The sequence below is a fragment of the Propithecus coquereli genome, unplaced genomic scaffold (assembly GCF_000956105.1).
Source record: "Propithecus coquereli isolate 6110/MARCELLA unplaced genomic scaffold, Pcoq_1.0 Scaffold308, whole genome shotgun sequence".
NCBI classification, from domain to species: domain Eukaryota; kingdom Metazoa; phylum Chordata; class Mammalia; order Primates; family Indriidae; genus Propithecus; species Propithecus coquereli.
In genome coordinates this window covers 725,613-741,246 of record NW_012148708.1, presented here as the reverse complement: position 1 = coordinate 741,246, position 15,634 = coordinate 725,613, and positions in this window count along the sequence as shown.

The following is a 15,634-nucleotide window of genomic DNA, read 5'->3' as shown; positions in this document are numbered from 1 at the left end:
AAGGGTCGTGATACTTCTAATTCCATGTAATTATTGGCTATATTGCCTAGGCTGGTCTCAAACTTCTGGCCTTAAGCAGTTCTCTCACCTCAGTCTTCTAAAGTGCTGTGATTACAGGCATGAGCCACCATGCCCAGCCTAAAGCAGTTCTTAATCACAGTACAAAGTACTGCTTTAAATGTCCTTCTTGCCGGTAGTGTTCTATAGCTATATCAAACTTCATGGCTCTTTCTAAATTGCATTCCAGTTTATCCAAAGTGTCTGTAAGTCTGAAGTAAATGATATATTTCATCATTTTTAAAAACACTTTTTCAATTGAATATAGAATAATTCTATATTCCATAATGAAATCTGCTAATAATGGGCTCTTCCAGAGATTTATTTTGGGATATTTTATTATTTTCAGTAATTCATAAAGTATAAAGCCTTCTTAAATTGGCAAATTGTACTACATTCTTCTGAGTATTGACATGTCAACATGAAAGAGAAAGTTGTAGTTAATGCCATGGGCTAGGTTTCATTTTTTAAAAACACGTTAGCTTTGACATGGTAAAATACGTACAGTGTATTTAGAGAAGTAACCCAGAGTTTAAATAAAAATAGAAAGATATCTTTGATACACACACACACACACACACACACACACTCTGTAGATGTATAAGGATATGCGTATCTGTGCTATCAGTTATATCCAAGAAGAGGGCTTCTAAAACATTTTCTAAATTTTAAGCCTAACGTGCTGTTCTGCACCCAGAAGCAGACACTTGTGCTGGGTTTTTATCAGGAAAGATACTGGAAACAAAAGCATTTTTCACTTCCAGTTGCCAAACTTTAAAACGTGTGGCTCTAAAATGAGACTAAGGGATGAAGGATCTTCCCTATGAGAAAAGTCTAAAAGCTCTAGACTTTCACTTAAAAACAATCGAGACTGAATGTCGATGCCATCACATGGGCTGTGCACGAAGCGTGTGCAGTCTCCTTCACCACAATAACAAGAATATGTCTCGAAGCTCTTGGACATAGCTTTATGGACAAAAACAGACCCTCCCCCCCAAATACTACTTTTAAACCTACCTCTATTGAAAATAAAGTTTTCAGAAGAGTTTGGATGAAAGTTTCATATGAATTTTAGAGCAAAAACTGCATAGCCCTGTTAACGAGAGGATGGGCAGGTTGTTTCAGTATTCTTTCCAGTGCGGTCCACTGCCAGAGCTGAGGGAAGTAGGGACGTTCAGGGTGTTCTCCGACCCTTTCTTGGGTGGATAGCTACAAAGCTCTACATACAATAGGTCAGACCTCGTATTTCCCTTTTTCTGTATTTGTGGGATGGCCAGGAATATAGAGATACATACGTATGCAATACTGTTTTAATTCAGTTGTAGATTTTTCTCTCCTTCATGTCAGTTGCTTATTAAGTAATAGCATCAAAGAAATTAGAAGTAAGTTGAAGCCGACCGTAACTTGACTAGGCTCCTTGATCAACACCTCTGCCTGGTGTTGTGCTGACGGTGACAGGCGGTCGCTTGTGGCTGTCGCCAGGCCGCTGCCATGTGCCTTTCTCTCCACAGAGCCCAGCACTACATCAACATGCCGGTGCAGTTCAAACCCAAGTCGGTGGGCACATTCGAAGCTTTACTTGTCATTCAAACAGACGAAGGCAAGAGTGTTGCTATTCGACTAATTGGTGAAGCTCTTGGAAAAAATTAACTAGAATACATTTTTTGTAAAGTAAATTACATAAGTTATATTTTGGTAACTTCATTTTTCTACACTACAATGATGCTTTTTGTATATATTTTGTATGATAAATTGAGTATGTATAACTGTAGATTTTTTTGTTTTTAGAAACTAATACTGAAGACTTGACTAAAATATCATGTATCTAGCCTGCAGTATTGTACTTAACTTTTATAGGAGAGAAGAAAATTCTATTTTTGCATTGATTATGATATTCTGAATAAATATGACATATATTTTAATGTGGTACATCCAGAAATTTTCCATTGAACTTGTCATTTTCTATGGTGTCATACAGAAATTAGAATATCACCTTATTCTGCTAATTATTTTCAAGCTTCTGGGTCTGTTCTGTGATTTTTTTCCTCCATTGCAGTTTCCTTTCCCCTAAGAAATTCCTTCTCTGTTCCTTCTGTATTTTAGTTAGTTCCCCAGAGTAGAAAGGACAACTTACTTTCAAAGCTGTTCTTCTCCAGACTGGGGGGGAAGTCTTCATAGTCTATGCAAATACAGTAGAGAGATTGATATATTTTTAAATGTCATTTATTATAATTAAAGCTAGACAGGACAACTGCTCCAGAATCCAGTGTAGAAGGGGCAGGTCCCAGTGGGACACAGGGTGAGGGAAAAAGCGGCAGGTTCCTGAGGGGCCAGGACACCCCTCCTGTGGTGCGGGCTTGGGCCTTGGCAAGCTGGAAGTAGAGGAGGCAGTATGGTTTTACCAGGAGGGACGTGGTGTTCACTGTGTTTCTGACCATTGCTGGTGAGTCTCCCAGTGAGGTTTTCTGAGCCCGAGCTAACAGCCTTCCCCTTTGGAGCAAAAAAATCCCAGATTTGTGTAGTAGCTTGGGGTGACCACAAGTGGATATTATTGGTGGAGCAGAAAGACCTTGGGGTTTACAAAAAGCTGCCTAGGTGACTAACCCGATTACAGTTAAGACCAGTAATTGTGAAGTTGATAGAAAATCAAATCCTTTCTTTCCTCTTCCTCTTCATTTTAGTTTTGCCTAGAAATTCTTGCTTAGCAAATTTGTGAAAACATTTTTTCCACGAGTTAAATAGGTAACGCTCTTACTGATCCTGCCTGACTCCTGTTCTAGGTTTTGTGCATCGAATGTGAGATGACTTCATGCTTGATTGTGTATTTGACAACATTCAGCCTCAAAAATTCTAGAACAGTGGTAATTCATTTTTAAAACTGTCTGCCATGGTCTTTCGATTCCTAAGGGTCGTGATACTTCTAATTCCATGTAATTATCAATTTGCCTTTTAGTTTATACTCAGGAAGTCAAAAAAAAAGGTCAAACAAGAACAGAAAACTTTAAAAGTGACTCGTCTTTAAAAGTGAGTTCCTATGGATCTCCGTATTTTAGAAACATGGCGCGTGGAGTTTTAAGAGCAGTTCAGTGTGAGCAAATGACTGGTGCAAGCAGTCGTCACGCCCGAGCCGCTGCCTGCAGAGCTGTCTTCGTTTCGGCTGCCAGCGCGGAAGAGCAGTGCGTGGGCCAGGCGGCACCCGCAGCTCTGCTCTGACGAGCCCTCCATCTGGAAGCTGTCTCTCCTCCTTCCCATCCCTGAGTCTTCACCTCGCCTCTGAGCTCCAGACTCAATGTCCCACTGGACATTTCCGCTTGGCTATGGGACAGGTGTCTCGGACTTCAGATTTCTTCCCTGCCTCACTTGGGCTTCTCCCTGCTTTTCTTGTCTCTGCCCATCAGTTACTCTTCACCCCCACCCCTCACGTTGGCTCCCTCCGAAACATCCGTCTCAGCATTTGTCATGGTAGCCTGAGCCCCTGCTATCCCCGAGGCCACTGCCGTCGTGTCATCACCGCCTGCTGTGCTTTCAGCTCTGGTGCCCTCTCTCCACCCACAGGCAGAGATGTTCTAACAAATGCAAACCAGAGCCTGCGCCCCTGCTCATGTATACATAACATCACCTCGCACGTGGTCTGAAGTCCAGACTCCTCCCTGGAGGTCCAGGACGCCTGTCATCGCGCACTCTGCCACTTGGGGCCTTGCCCGCTGGCCACCCACGTGCTCCCCCAGCAGCCGTGTGGCTCTCCTGTCTCCCAGCGAGCCAGCCCAACCCTTGGTCTCTGAAGTTCTTCCCCAGATCTTGCTTCTCCTGACCACCGTCAGGGTGAGCCCCTACTCTCTCCCGTCACGCTGTCTTGATCGTGATGGCTGTCACCTCCACCACGTGGTGCTCTTGCTGTTTCTAGCTAATGGTCTCCCTCCCGTAGAAGGTCAGCTCTGCACGACTGAAGACCGGGCCTGCCCTGCTCGCCACACATCCCAGCAGCTGCACAGCCTGGCGTGGTCTGTGCAAGTGAGACTGCCCGCCCAGCGGTTCCAACGCACTCCTGTCCTGGAATATTCTCTGCTCACTGCCCCAATGCAGATGCCAAGCTATTATGTTTCCCAAGAATAATAGCTAAACGTTTGTTGAGTGTCTCCAAGTGTGCCAAGCAAAGTCCTAAGTGCTCTCTGTCCACCATGGTACTGAATTCTCTACAGCTCTGTAGAGATTGGGCCTTTCATGGTGGGAAGCCCTGGGATGGGTGGAGAGCAGGGACAGAGCCCTTTCCTCCTGCCTGTCTCCAGACAATGCAGTGGCATCTGTGGACAGACAGGTGGATTTATTGGAGGGGGCGGTGGTTGTTGGTCTGGCTTTCAGGGTTGATACTTACATTACGTAGATGAAGAAACTAAGGCTCAGAGAGGTTGAGTAAAGTCACACACAGCTAAAGGGATTTGAGCTGGGATTCAAACCTTGGTTTTTCTGAATTGGGTGCCCAGTTGAGGTAACAGAAACTGCTTGATATAATTAGAATGTAACAGTATATGGCTGCTTTTTTAAAAAAAAAAAAAGACACAGGTTCTTGCTCTATCACCCAGGCTGGAATGCACTGCAGCCTCAACTCCTGGTCCCAAGGTGCCTTCCTGCCTCAGCTTCCTGAGTAGCTGGGACTACAGGCACACACACCACCATACCCAGCTAATTTTTCTTTTTTATTCTTCTTTTTTTTTGAGACAAGGTTTGGCTCTGTCCCCCAGGCTGGAGTGCTGTGGCCTCATAATATCTCACAGCAACCTCAAATTCCTGGGCTGAAGAGATTCTCCTGCCTCAGCCTTCCTGGTAGCTGGGACTACAGGCCTGTACCACCACACCCAGCTAACTTTTCTGTTTTTAGCAGAGACAGGGTCTCTCTCTTGCTCAGGCTGGTCTTGAACTCCTGAGCTCAAGTGATCCTCCCGCCTCGGCCTCCCGGAGTGCTAGGATTACAGGCATGAGCCACCATGCCTGGCCATGGCTGCTTTTAAAAGTTTGATTCCCTTTGGTTGTAAGGCAGCCCTAAGATTACAGATTAATGTGTGTCTCAGCCTTTTAGCTCATTGGAGTCCACAGGAGAGAGGATCGTCTCTTGCTAACCAGGTAAGAGATTTTACAGGCATGACCTAAAGTTCCATAGAACTCAGTGATGATTAATGTGCACCATTACTGATTTAACTAGTCCAGAAATGAGATTGGATGAGGGCATCTTCAGTTAAGCTTAGAGGTTGAGATGATTTTATATCTATAATACGTGTATTTTATGGGACACAGATCTCTGGGTTGAATGAAATTGTGCTGTGTCTCACAACCATGAACTTGTTCTCTTTGTTTCTTAAATGATGTTCCTCCCTTTTCAATTCAGTGTAGTTTTCTAAATTTTGATACCCCACATGATAAGTTTTTTTATTTTATAAAAGTTTTATGGAAGCCTTGTTCTGAAGTGAAACCCTATTTTCCCAGCCTCTTCCTGAATGAGATTGCTTTTTATATGTCTTCTCCATTTAATGAAGATTAACTTACTGTTCTCTTTAAGATGCACTTCTTGCCGCTGCACATTTTGGATACCTGGACTGGTTGAGATGCACACGGCTCGTGTTGTTGGTTCCCAGACTCTCGCAGTAGACTCATTTGGCATCTGATAAATATTACTTACTCTTTAACTTTCATGCAAGCTTTTAGGTTTGCTAGTTGGCTTTTATTGAATTTTAAAATGCCACTTTGTGAATTCCCACAAGCACAGGTCTAGCTTGTTGCCAGTGCACCTGGTGGTGTCATCGCTTTATAGGCCAGGGACTCTGTGCTCCCAAACCTCTTCCTCCCTCCTAAATCCAAAAATCCCACAGGACCACTTTTGAGGAAATTATTGATCCCAGTACTTCCTCTGTCAATAATAGGTCAATGACATGTTAAAGTAGTGAGCTAAACAGTAAAAGTATTAATTTTTCTTTAAAGAAGGATTTGTTTACTTGTTTTGTGTTTTTATACCATTTCCTGTATTCCCTTAGTTTGGCTAGGAAAATGAGCAGATAGCTTTAAAAGTGTTGAGAGTAGTGACATTCTAAAAATAGTTACCTGTAACTAGGATTTTAGAGTGAACATGGCTATGCCACAGGCAGCGTCTAAGATGGCCCAGAATGACCCCCATGTGGCCTTGTGTAATCCCTTCCTCTGGGTCACTTGTTGCTAACCCATAGGACGCCTCAGCATTGATGGGAATTTTAGTTGCCTGACTAGATCAGAAACATTGTGACTCCATCTTGCTGGCAGACTTTCCCTTGCTGGCCTCCTGGAGAAAGTCACTGTGCTGGAAGGAGAATCCATGTGGCAGAGAATCAAGGGGCCTCTGGCCTGCAGTCAGCCACGGCCAGAAGGAGCTGAATCCTGCCAACCACCTGCGAATGAGCTGGGAAGTAGGTCCTTCCTCAGTCAGGCCTCGGATGAGACTCCAGGCCTGGGTGACACTGTGACTGCAGCCTGAGAGAACCCACCGCAGGGGACCCAGCCCAGCTGTGCGAAGATTCCCAGCCCGCAGGCACCAGGAAAATACAAATGCTTGTTTTCAGCCTTGAAGTTTATGGTAATTTGTTATGCAGCAGTAGGTAACTACTAACACAGTGGGTGCTTAATTAAAAAGAAAAATAACTGCACTGCAAATTTAACAAGCTCTTACAAATCAGCCACAATGGTAAATAATTACTTTAAAAAGATTGAGACAATCCAACAACTGTTGACCTTTTTGTGATTAAAAACTTTTAACCTTAAATAAAATGGATACTCTTTTCTTCATCTTTTAAATTGTTAATTTTATGCTTAGGTAAAAATCTAGGCATACTGGAACGGAGAATCCTATAAATTAGTTTTTAAATTCATGCGAATTTAGAGGGTTATAACCATTCAGAGCTTATTGAACACCCAGGGAGACCCTGGGAAGGAAAGTCAACGTTACCTATCTTCTGGTCTTTGCCGGGGCGGCTTGCCAGGCTGGAGGAGGGTGCGGTGGGGGTGCTCGCATTCGACTGCAGGCGTGGGCGGCTGGGCCGCTGTGCAGCGCTGGGTTGGAGAGTGCAGCAGAGGTGACAGCGGAGCTAAGGTAGAACTAGGTCAGAGCTTTGATCCTCCTGCACAGGTGACAGCTGTTCTCATTCTCCCGTGGCCTGTGCCTATATCCAGAAGATACATAAAAACACATGTAAATGATTGCGTGTTGAACTCTGAGCAGGCTGACATACATGACCAGACGAGACAACTTTCTTCTTGAGGTGATTCCAGATGGGAAAGTTCCCCTACCCCGTCCCACTTGGTCGGCCAGATCCTCCTCACAGTTTGGTTGCCCCCAAAACTGCCCTTCTCCAGAATCAGCGTGAGGAGACGTGGTCATTCGTGCTCTGCGCATGTGAGATCCAGACGGATCCCTGAGCTTGGAGGCAGGCGTGACATGCTCTCGGTCTGAGAGGACCCCGTGGACACCCCCAGGTGAGCCCAGGAGAGGATATGAGGACTGCTGGAGCCCGGGAGGGCGGCAGGGGCCAGGCCTCGCTGTGTCTCTGGATAGCGCTTGTATTTTCAGTCTTGGAAGTTGATTCTGCAGCAGCTGCTTTGGAACCGTCTTTATGAAAATGTCCAGAGGTCAGCGTGCTCTGCTGCTGGAGCCACGCTTCTCCCCAGCCTCCTTTCCTCGACTCATTCCCCCGGCTGGTCTGTACCCGGCACGCGCCGCCTCTCAGGGCGGCACTTGTCTCCAGCAGGAGGATGCTGCCTGCCTGCCAGGTGTTCGGGGCGGTCGCCTCCTGACCGGCGCGAAACTGCTGCGTGATTACGTGCTGCATGTTGGCGCCACTCGTTCATCCGGAAGAACCATGAGCAGGGACCAGGGCCGTCGTCACCTCTGGCGCCTGGGCACCCAGAGCAGAGCCGGTGGGACGCCACGTCAGCAGCTGAGGGCAGCACCAGAGCATACGGACCTAACAGCATGGGGATAGATGGCGCTTGTTTCACGTGACAGTGTATTTCCGTCTCGAGCCAAAAGCAAGCCATGGTAAGGAGGAGCCCAGGACCTCCATCGACAGCTGCGTGGAGCATCGCGGGAGGGGCCTCTGGAGCCAGTGTGCAGGGGAAGAGATGAGACACGCCGGGTCTGAAAGGAGGAGGCTAGTGTCATTTACAGGTGGTTTAATTGTTCGTAGGGAGTGCCAAGAGAATTTCTTCTAAAACTGGTAAGTATTAAGAGAATTGTACCCAATTCTGGGTACAATTGGGTAGCAAACTGACACACAAAAATCAATAATCCTGTACATAAATAATGAGCAACCAGAAAATACAGTGAAAGACAAGATAGAACACCTAAGAATAAACTTACAAGAAAATGTGTGCAATTTATTATATATAAAGAAAACTTTCAAGTCCCCGGAGGACAAAGAAGGAGACAGGAATGGAGGGTGCTGTGCACGCGGCTGTGCCCTGGCGCGTTGTTCCCGCAGCACTTGCCCCAGCGAGGTGAGTGACGCTCCGGGGCTGCCCAGGCGCCCACACCCTGTCAGCAGCGCGCTCCTTAGGGAGGCTCCACAAACGGAACCGCCACGGCCCTCCGTCTCTGCGACGCTGCAGCTTGAGCAGGGCCTGCAGCTGCCTGTCCCCTGTGGTATCACTGCTCTTGCCCCACCTGTGCTCGGCACACCTTCTGTCAACCTCACTTCTCCCTTTTTAAAGACAAAACCCCACATTTATCATACAGCTATATTAGGATTTATATGTCTTTTTAACTGTGCCCTAGTTTTATGAGGATTGATATGAAAGGGGTTTTCTTGTTTGTTTTTTCTGAGGCAGGGTCTTGCTCTGTCACCCAGGCTGGAGTGTAGTGGCATGATCACAGCTCACTGCAGCCTCCAACTCCTGGCTTCAAGCGACCCTTCTGCCTCGTCCTTCCAAAGTGCTGAGACTACAGGCTCACGTGAGCCACCAGGCCTGGCCTGATATGACAGTTCTTATTAGTGCTTTAGTTACAAAGCTACGTAGATTTTGAGTGTGTTCCAGTTTAATGTTTGTGATGAGCTTAGCAAGCTGAGTGGTTTAGTTACCTTCTGGGCCCATCCTCTGCTGAGAAAGGGATCAGAGGGGTTTCCCTGGCAGTTGTTAACACAGGGGTGCTGTCTGGCACCTGCCCCGTTGCTGGGAGCTGAATTTTAACCACGCCTGGACACTGGCAGCGGTGCGGCTGCTAGTTGCTGTATTGCATTGCAAGGTTGGTTTTCCCCTTCCTGTCATTTTAACATCAATCTGAAGCCAGCTAAGAGGTTTTGAATGTTTCCAGTTATTTAGCTCTTTAGACCATGAAGAAAGCCATTGCTTCCTTGGGTGTTAAGGGAGAGGGTGAAAAGCCGGTGCCCTTGCAGAGCCTGAGGCTGCTCCTAAAGCCGATTCAAGATCAGTTACTAAAAATGTCAACCATGCAAAGATGGCCGAGATGGAATCCAGAAGCCAGTTAAGCCATCTAAATGGCTGGGCCCAGGGTGAGTTCCCGTGAGCAACACCAGGGAGTGGAGCTGCAGACTCCACAGCGCTCGGCTCCTCTACAGGACGGGCTGGGTGGTGCGGTTCAGTGTATCTGCGGCTGACACGGGGTGTGTGTGCACATAGTGTGCCTGCAGGGGCGCCCCGGGTGCCTGGCTGGACTGTGCGAGGCTGCCCACCGCCCCGGGAGGGCCTGGCGAAGGCCGACTGGGCCCTGGGTGTGGGAGCCGGGTCTCCAGACCTGGCTGCTGTGTTGTGTGCAGTGACAAACCGAATGGGAGTGCAGATGTTTTGTGTTGAGGCAACAGTGGACAAATTCGGTAGATGTGTCCAGGCATCCTTGTTCCTGGGTGCCCTGAAGCAGGAGCCCCTCTGGTGGCACAGGGTCCCGAGCTGTCACCCTCCACTGGCACCTTCCTACCCGACTTCCCCGAGAGGCTGCAGGCGGTGGGACCCATCCCACAAAGCCACCCCTCATTGTGGCTGCCCTGTCACCAGCCAGAGCTGTCAGGTATGTCAGTCACGCGCTTTGTGGCCGTGTCACTGGCATAATCGGCAAGATTAGGTGGCCACAAAGAGCCATGAATGAGGTAGTAATTGCGTTCAAGGGAAAAAGAGTTAAAGAAAGAGAGACTTTTCCTTTCTCACAAGATCCGTGAAAGCAGTGACAGCTAATATTTTAAAGCTGGAACAAGATAATTGTGGCAAGAGATCTTTGTAAGTTCTCTGGAAAACGCTGCATGCTCACAATAAATATTCAAATGCTCGTTTTGTGTCGTGAATACCAGATAACCGATTACAGTGAAACCATTTACATTTGCCGTCCGGGTGTCTGAATGAGCCGACTGCAGGCCCCCAGGCCGGGGCGCGCGCTGCGCGGGGCCGGAGGTGCGCCTTCGCCTCCGGGTGTGCGCCCCGCCGCGCCGCCGTCCGCGGACGCAGCCGCCGGCCGGGGCAGGCGGGAGGGGAGGGCTGGAACACCGCGAAGGCCTGGCGGGACCCATGAACTCACACACTGTGTCGCGGAGACAGGGGCCGTCCGGGCCCCGCCGTCGGGCGCGTCCGTGGGCCCGTTCCGCGCTGGCTGGGCCCTCCGCGTCCGAAGGGCAAACCCGAGGCCACAGCAGCCGAGGCCGGGCGCGGTGGCGCAGGCCTGTGGTCCCAGCTCCTCGGGAGGCTGAGGCGGGAGGATTGCCTGAGCGCAGGGGTTGGAGGCTGCAGTGAGCTGTGATGACGCCACGGCACTCCAGCCTGGGCGACAGAGACCTTGTCTCATAAAAAAGAAAGAAAGAAAAAGCTGAAGACTGTTCACCAAATTGTGCTTTCTTGTGTTTGTGGGTGGTTCCCCCCCGGCCCCCCGCCGAACATCCTAAATTGAACCTTTGGGCACGCAGAAGGCCGACAAGCTCCGTTTCTCACATTTTCATCACAATCCTCTATCAGTCCTTCAGAGTTTCTTTCATTTCTTTTTTTCATTCTGTAGTTGGCATCTCTCGAGTTCCTGGTGACCGGACCCAGACGAGCGGCAAAACCACACACAGACTCAGGGAGGCCTGGCAGCCGGCAGAAACCCCGGCCACGCAGGCCTTTCCGCCCCGCGGGCTTCCCCACAAAACGCGCCAGCGCGGCTGGAGCCCGCGCCGCCCCCGGGAGCGGCGCCCCGAGTTTCTGCCGTGCAGCGTCTCAAGTCCGTCAGGGAGGACAGTGGCGGCCCCGCGCCCTCTGCCCGCGCGCATTCTGAAGCACCACGGACGAGCCCGTGCAAAGGCACAAAGAAAGTCCCACCGTGGCGCCCCGACCCGCGCGCGCGTCCGTCCGGGCACCGGGGGCGCGCACCGTGCTGCGGGAGCGGCCCTGGCGGCTCCGCGGGTCAGGGGCCGCGGGCGGAGCGAAGACCGGCGAGGAGAGGAGGCCTGCCGAGCCGGACGACCCGAGCGACGCAGGGGCCGGAGCCTGGCAGCCGAGCGAGGAGGGGATGACGCGAGACTCCACGTGGGCGGGCGCGTCCTGCTGTCCCAGCTCCTGCGAAGTGGTGAGTGACGACGCTGCGCCCGCCCCGGAGTGTCACCAGGATAAACTCTGCTGCTGAGCGCACGGAGTCCGGTTTCTGGGGAGGTGGCCGGGGCTGGCCGGGCCGGCTGGGGCGCTTGGGGCACAGCGCTCCTCCGAGCTCACCCGCCACCCGGTTTTCCAACAGGTCGGACGGTTGGCCGACCGCTCGCTGCCGGACAGCGGCGTTGGTGGGGGAGGGGATGGTGGCGGCGGCCGTCCTGCCCGTGTCCCGCCACGGCCGCGGCGCCACGCCCTGTCTGCGCCCCACCCCCACCGGCCTTCAGCCTCTCGCCCTCTGTCCGGGGGCCTCCTCGGTGTCCCTTGAGACGATGGCGGTGCCAGCCCACCGCGCTGGGGCCAAGCGTGCGCGCTGCCGCCCGGCTGCCCGGTCAAGTGCCCGCGCCACCAGGCCTTGGCACCTTGTCGCTGCGTGCCTCAGTTTCCTCATCTGAAATAGAGGGCTGGGCACAGCGCTGCGGGGCCCGCGTAGGTGGTGAGCGGCGGCTGAGCTCGTACGCAAAGGAGGGCGCGGAGCCGTGAGTCCTGGAAAGGGCGGCCACCGCCGGGTGCCACGTGTCCTCGTCCCACGAACACCTCAGGACGGCGAGATTAGGGCCTGCCCCTTCGCGAGCGTGTGTTCTGCTTGGCGTTTGCCCCGCGGGCTGTGTTTAGGAGCTGGCCGGGCTGGGCGGGAAGCGGCACCCGGAGGGCACGAGCCGCCGCCCCGGCTGGGGTTGTGGTGGGCCCGGCTGCGATGCGCACGTCGGGTCCCTCCGGGCGGCGATGGGGGCGGGTCCCCCAGACCCGGTCTTGGTGCGCGCAGCCTGCGGGCGTCGCAGGGCCTGGAGGAGGGGGCGGGGCGCGGAGGTCGCCACCGGGGAAACCAGGAAGAAGGGGACTTAGGGACCCAGCCGTGCAGACCTGGTCAGGACCCGGACTGAGCAAGCCACGTGGAAAAAGACGTTTCGAGAAAAGGTACATTGAAAAATAGACAAGGGATGTGGAAATGCTGTTAATTTTGTTCGGTGGGATAATTTTTAAAAAAATTTCCTTATGTCAGTGGCATATACCGAATCGTGTACGGCTAAAATAATGTGCTGTGCGGGCTTTGCTCTGGCGAAGCAATAGACGAGCGGGAAGGTGAGAATACATGATGCAGAAACTGAAGATGTTGATGATTACGGAAGGCAGGCGATGGATGTATTCATATTCGCTCTTCGTTTTGTGTATGTTTTAAAATGTCTGCAGTGGGCGGGCGGTGGCTCACGCCTGTAATCCCAGCACTCTGGGAGGCCGAGGCCGGAGGATCACTCAAGGTCAGGAGTTCGAGACCAGCCTGAGCAAGAGCGAGACCCCCGTCTCTACTAAAAATAGAAAGAAATTAGCTGGACAGCTAAAAATATATAGAAAAAATTAGCCGGGCATGGTGGCGCATGCCTGTAGTCCCAGCTACTCGGGAGGCTGCGACAGGAGGATCGCTTGAGTCCAGGAGTTTGAGGTTGCTGTGAGCGAGGCTGACGCCACGGCACTCTAGCCAGGGCAACAGAATGAGACTCTGTCTCAAAAAATAAAATAAAATAAAATGTCTGCAATGAAAATGTTTTCAGTGGAAGAGTAAAATCACAACAGTGATGACTGGATCTTACAGTGTCTCTCCTACGACCCGTGGGGGCGGGAGCCTCCCCGGCCCGAAATGTCCTCCCCTGAGGACCGTGGTTGCCCTCACCTCCCTCCATGCGCCTCCTCACGTGGCTTCCTCGGGAGCTCGTCCTTGACCCCCGTAGGTAAAATCCCACTTCTGCCCTCCGCCTCCTCCGGTTTGAGCCCGTGGCACCTTCACCCACTGATACTCCGCGTCCCAGAAGGAAACCCCGGGAGGACAGGTTGTTGTTTCGTTCGCCGACGCATACCCGGTGCCTGGGCAGTATTGGCCCGCAGAAGGGCCCAGGCGGTGCGGGTTGGGCAGGTGGAGTGTGGCTGGCTCCCCGGTGTCTCTCGGGTGTGCCTCCCTTCCAGGCACGCGGGGTCCCTGCCCGCCAGGGCCTGTGGTAGACCCGGCAGTACTTTGGGAAGGAGAGGTCACCAGCTGGCTCTGCCCAGGCCGTGCCGCCCTGTCCCCCACTGGGCGCAAAGTTTCAGTTTCACAGCGCCCTTGGCAGACCCTCCGCAGACGCGCCCCGGCAGCATGAGGGCAGTGCAAGCCTGAGCGCGTGCGACGTCCTCCGTGGAGCCTTTTGACATCAAGGGGTGTTGGAAACATTGTCGAGGCCTTAACCCACTTAGGCACCCTGCTCAGTGCGAGGAGGCCGGGGCAGGAAGGAGGACCACACAGGCTCTCCGTCCCCAGCTTTCCCTGTGGGGGCACTAGCCCCTCCTTCCCACGCGTCTCAGGGCAGAGCGACGGGAGCGCTGGAGCCCGGGTGCTGCGTCTGGACGTCTGCGGAGCTAGGAAACCCCACCTCCGCCAGACTCGCAGGGCCAGTTTCCGTTGTAGAGTTCATCCTGTGTACACGCGCGAGTGCACACGGGCGTAGGTATTAGTACAGGCGTCTGTGCTGCAGCGCCGCGTACACGGCAACGCAATGGAGGCGGCCTAAGTGGTGCTCCGCGCGGGACAGACCCACTATGTCCTGGTGACTCAGGCAAGACTGCCACGCGGACGTGAAAGGCAGCCAGGGGGCCTGCGTCCTGATGGAGAAATCTAGGCTTAATACTGAGTGAGAAAACCAAGTTGCCTACCAGTGTGTGAAGCACATTTCCTTTCATTTAAAGCGTAGCTAGGGAGACTGAGGCACGTGTATATAAATTCAGGGGGAAGTCAGAATCGGGGGTTTCTTGGAGACTTCTTTAAAAATTATTTGGCTCCGGAATGATGTTTATGCTTTCCTGGTGTTTTTCAAAGCTTAGAACAACGTTTAAAAGCAATATAAACAAGATCTGAAGTGATGAGGATGGTGAGCCTCCCATAAGTTTTAGTATGTTTTCTTTTCATTTTCATCTTTCTCAAGATATTAGGCAATTTCCCATGTGTTTCTTCCTTGACCCATTGTCTATTCAAGAGTGTGTTGTTTAATTTCCACATATTTGTGAATTTTCTAGTTTTCCTACTGCTACTGGTCTCTAGTTTCATTCCGTTGTGGTTTGAAAGATACTTTATATACATTCAACCTTTTTAAATTTGTTAACACTTGTTTTGTGGGCTAACATGTGATCTATCCTGGAGAATGTTCTGCGTGCCCTTGAGAAGAATGTGTATTCTGCTGTTGTTGGGTGGAAAGTTCTGTATATGTACGTTAGGTTCAATTGGTGTAGAGTGTTGTTCAGGTGCTTTGTTTTCTTTCTAATCTTCTGTCTGGTTGATCTATCCATTATTGAAAGTGCGGCATTGAAATCTCCCACTAATTACTGTGACTATTTTTCCTTTCAATTCTGTCAACATTTGCTTCATATATTTGGGTGCTCTGATGTCAGGTGCACATATATTTATATTTGTCACATCTTCTTGGTGAATTGACCCTTTTATCATTATATAATGTCCTTCTTTATCTCTCATGGGAGTTTTTGACTTAAAATCTGTTTTGTATGATGTAAGTATGGCCACTCTTGCTCTCTTTTGGTTACCATCTGTGTAGAATATTTTTTTCCATCCTTTCACCTTCAGCCCATGTATCTTCGTATCTAAAATGACTCTTATAAATAGCATATAATGATGTCTTGTTTTTTAATCCATTCAGTCACTCTACATCTTTTGATTGGAGAGATTTATCCATTTACATTTAAAGTAATTACTGATAGAGATGGACTTACTGTTCATTTTATTGATTGTTTTCTGTATGTCCTGTAGCTATTTTGTCCCTATTTCCCTTTTTTTCTGCCTTCTTTTTTGTTTCATTGATTTTTTGTATTGACATACCTTGATGCCTTTCTTATTTTCTTTTGTGCATATTTTATAGGTATTTTCTTATGGAAGAAAACTATATCTGATCTTGAACCTGGATCA